The sequence below is a fragment of the Zingiber officinale genome, chromosome 4B, assembly GCF_018446385.1.
Source record: "Zingiber officinale cultivar Zhangliang chromosome 4B, Zo_v1.1, whole genome shotgun sequence".
Lineage (NCBI taxonomy): Eukaryota > Viridiplantae > Streptophyta > Magnoliopsida > Zingiberales > Zingiberaceae > Zingiber > Zingiber officinale.
The window spans coordinates 96,450,326-96,455,045 of NC_055993.1; the positions used below are offsets into that span (position 1 = coordinate 96,450,326).

At 34.4% G+C, this 4,720-nt stretch overlaps 1 long non-coding RNA gene across 1 annotated transcript; it reads left to right on the top strand.

Moving 5' to 3' along the window:
- The first annotated feature begins 1,150 nt into the window (after positions 1–1,150).
- LOC121977751 lies at positions 1,151–2,498 on the top strand. The gene is made up of 3 exons (XR_006111031.1): positions 1,151–1,547; positions 1,633–1,760; positions 2,433–2,498. It is a non-coding gene; the product is annotated as an uncharacterized LOC121977751 (long non-coding RNA).
- The last annotated feature ends 2,222 nt before the right edge of the window (positions 2,499–4,720 follow it).

Sequence of the window (4,720 nt, forward strand, 5' to 3'; positions counted from 1 at the left end):
AAATTACATATAAATTTTTATAAACAAAAATAAATATGAATTATAAAATTTGAGACGGTATAATTTCTGTGACAAATTTGGTTTATAAATTAATTAAAAGTTAAAACGAAAATAAAATCTATTTCGAATTTATATAAATCAGATACAGATTTATTACATAATAATTAATTTGTTTAACTTTAATGAAATATAATATTTGAAAAGAAATTTAAAACAAATTTTGATACAAAGCTATGTATAAATTTTATTTTAAAAATAAATATGGATTATAAACGGAATTTGTGACCGTTTAAACATGTTCACTTTGACAAAATATAATATATGAAAAAACTTTAAAAAAGAATTTAAACCAAATGTAATATGAAATTACATATAACTTTTTATAAACAAAAATAGATATGAATTAGATTTTCTAACCCTTTTTCCTTGTCCTAATTTGGCTTTGGCTTTATCAAAGCAGGTACGAATTCTTTTTCCCCCTCCTTTGATTTTTTTTTTCTCGTGCTTGGTGGCCATCTCATACGGCTGCAAGGTCGTTCGCAACTGCGAGGTTGGCCTTAGTTGTGAGGTCGGTCGCAACCACTTGAGGTTGTCTACAGTTGCTTCTCAAGGTCGCAAGATTCGCGACCTTTTCAATTAGCCGCCTCATGCGACTGTGAGGTCGTCCATCCTACAGTACTTGAATTCTTGTTATTTTTATTGATTTTTATTAATAATTGTGCACTTTTATTGTAAATTACGGTAATAAAATAATAATAATAATAATTAAATAATAAGATTTAATTGGGGAATAATCTTAACAGAATTTTTAGAAATTTTTAAGTTTTTTTTTTCGGAACTCAGTAAGATGTAATTAGAGGGGATACATTTGTTAGCTTGAGAAATGCATATTTGGAATATCCAATTTAGTAGGAGTTGATAAAAGAAATTACTTAAGTTTTAATTAAAATAAACCTAATTTTCTAATTTAATTAATCAATTTTGGTTATAATTCCTCACCGTGCCCTACTCCTCCCTAATCGTCGAACCCTTCCTCACCTTATCTCGTCGCCGCCCGATTATTCCTCCTCTCTCGCGTCGTTTACTCTCTGCTCTTCTTCTTCTCCTCATCTTCTCCAATCGGCACCCCTTTCTCTTCTTCCGTGTCATCTTCCCTCCTCTGCCATCGTCTCCTCGTCGCGGAGGTCCTCACCGCGCCGATTGTCACGAGAGCATCGCCGGCAGCAGTCCTTCTCTCCGCGAGCCTCACCAACACCAAGCTCTCTGGGCTATCAAGCGGCCCGATCCTCTTCTACATTTTCCCCTTGCATCTCTGCCCTAGATGCAGCCGGCGTCATCGCATCCGACCACAATACCTGCAATTTGGGTGGCTAGCGTCGCCACCATCTCTTTCACCGGCTGCCACTTCTTCCTCTTCCATCTGCCACCGTCGGAGAGCTGAGTACACAGGAGAGTAGGGTTGTTCTTCCGCGTATCAGCAGTTGCAAGGGGTTACCACGCGTTGCCCCCTTCAATTGTGTCGTGGCCATCTGGTCAGCCACAAGGAGGTATGAGATGTTGTCATCTCTATTCCTATTCCTTGTTTGACAGCCATCACAGCTTATCAACAGATTGACATCTTCTGGATTGCAGATCCATTGCTGCGGTGACCCCATTTGTGCTTGGATTTGTGCCAATGTTGTGTATCAGTGAATTCTGAGGCAGTGAGGGTTGTTGGACAGATTTACCATCGTCGGAAGAGCCACAAACTGCTGATAAGGGTAATAATATGAACCTGATCAGATTTATTGGGTTGTTTCTTTTATCATGTTGGATGTGTGTTATGTTTCTTATTGAATGCTTATATCAAACTTGATCTCCCTTAATTAGATTGCACGCACTTGACTTTAATTGTTTCATGCACCCAACTTGTTTGATAAAATGTTCCGTAGTTAGGTTCTAATTCCTGCATGTCGTGTGTTCTGTGAAATGTCTCTTTCAATAGTTAGGTTCAATCTGATACATCTTAGTTTACTTAACTCTTGCTTTGTATTGCTCTTTCAATTGTTAAGTTTTATGTCTTCATTTAAATTCAATTAGGTTAAGTTAGATTAGATTTCTTTAATGCTCTAGGTTTTATTCCATGCTTAGTTTCATTAATTACTTCATGTTGACTTTTATTTTCTGCAATTGTAGTTAGGCTAGACTTAACTCTCAATTCTTGCATTGTATTTTATTCATTAGGTTTGATTTTATACTTGCTTTGCTATTTCAAATCGTAGTCTTAGAATCCAAAATCCAAAATCCCTTATTAATTCTTTAGCATTGACAACTATGGACTAATTAGTGGGTGATCATTGATACTGATTATGACTTTTGTACAATTTTAATTTATTTTGTATTAAAAATTCTGATATTGTAAGACTTACTCGTTTCATATTTTGATTTGTTAGATTTTCTCAACAAAATTGGTTGGTTCATTAATCTGTACAAGAGAAGCAATTTATCTCATGAAATTCGAAGACAGGGAGAGCAAAAAGAAGAAATTGAAGGCATGGATGCTATTAGCTCGAGGATGGAGGAACAAAATATTGAAAAGGAAAAAAAACTTGTTATTACATAAAGTAGGCAGAGGTTAGAAAATCTCAAGGAGATGATTCGGAAATGATTCAAGAAATGGAATGTACAACTCATTTATATCTAGGAAAATTTAGTCTTTATAGCTTGATTATTGGTCAAATTTGTTTGGATAATGTAAATATTTATTTATTTTAATGTTAATTGTATAATACATTTGGAATTAGAAGTTATTTCTTTTTAATAATTTTTAATTTATTTGAAATGAAGAATTATTAAATATATTGATGAAAAATATAAAAATATAATATAATAATATTTAATGAAAAATTTAAAAATAAAATTATATATGGATTTATAAATTGAATTGTAAACTGATTTATAAACAAGATTAATAACAGATTTAAAACAAAATTAGAGACAGAATTTACATTTGAAATTAATTTTATTTTGTTAATTTGAAAACAAATTTATAAACAGTTTTTTCATCCGTTTCTAAAATTAGAGACGAAATATTTCCGTTTCAAAATTAGCTACGGGGCTTTCACTAACGGATTTTTGAGACGGAATATTCCGTCTCAAACTTTCTTTAGAGACGGAAAAATGATTTTCAGAGACAGATTTTTTCGTTTCTAAAGCCCTATTTTCTTGTAGTGACTAAAAGACTAAGCTGCCATATCTGCTGCCATACATCTGATTCCCAACCCTTCAACATGTCCATCAAAAGCTCTCGCCTTAAGGACCTTAGTGAAAAGATCTATAGGTCATCATCTGATGCATTCTAGGCGGCAACAACTTCTCCTCGTTTATACGATTTCTCGTATTGGGTAGTACTTGCGCTCTATTGTGTTTACTTGCCTTAAAGACTCATGGTTTCTTCGAGTTTGTTACTGCACCATTATTATTACAATAAATTGTAATAATCTTTGGACAAACTAGAAATCATATCTAAGTCTATCTTGAGGTAATTAAGTCATTCAGCTTTTATGGTTTCCTTAGAGTCTTGCCATATACTAAGCTTCTATGGTGGAGTCCAGAAAAACACCTATGCTTATCACTCTTCCATAGTTATGACTTTACCTCCTAAGGTAAACACAAAACCCCGAGGTTGACTTATTATTGTCCCTATCCGATTGGAAGTCAAAATCCATGCAACCCACAGGGACCAAATTAACTGCCTTGTAAGCTAGCATATAATCTCTAGTTCCTCTAAGGCACTTTAATATATGCTTTACTGCAGTCCAATGTCCTTGTCTAGGGTTACTTTGATATCTGCTAACTATGCCCTTGGCAAAACAGATTTCTGATCTGGTGCATAGCATACATTAGGTTGTCTAACTGCCGAAGCATAAAGAACTGCCTACATGTCCTCAATCTCCTTTGATGTCATCGGAGACATCTCTTTAGATAAAGACACTCCATGCTTAAAAGGTAAGAAACCTTTCTAGGAGTTTTGCATGCTTAAAATGAGCAAGGATTTTTCCGATGTATCAAGCTTGGGATAAGTAAAATATATTTTTTCTTGCGATCCCTTATTACTTTGATCTCAAGAATATATACATTCTCCCAAGTCCTTTATATCGAATTGTTTGGACAACCATACCCTTACTTCTGACAACATTTTGATATTGTTTCCAACTACCAAAAATGTTATCTACGTATAGTACAAGAAATACCACCACGCTTCCATCACACCTTTTGTATACACAAGACTTATCCGGTTACTAAATCCATAGATCTGGATTACTTAGATAAACCGGATGTTCCAAGACCTTGAAGCTTTGCCTCAGTCCATAGACTGATTGAGCTTGCACACAAGATGCTCTTAGCCCTTTGCAATGAACCCTTCTGGCTGCTTTATATGGATGCTTTCTTCAAGACTTCCATTAAGGAATGCTGTCTTGACATCCTCTTGCCAAATAGATAAAAGAATCCGGATAGACTTAAGCATGACTACCAGTGAAAAAGTTTCCTTTTTCATCAAGCCTTGCTTTGAAAGTTACTACCTTCCTGTCTATCCCTCTTTTCCTATTATAGACCTTTTTTCACCCAATGACTTTTACACCATTTGGTGATTCTACAAGCTTCCAGATTTTATTAGAATACATATATTCTAATTCTTTTATTCATTACTCTTTGCCAAGATGCTGCATCTTTATCTTGG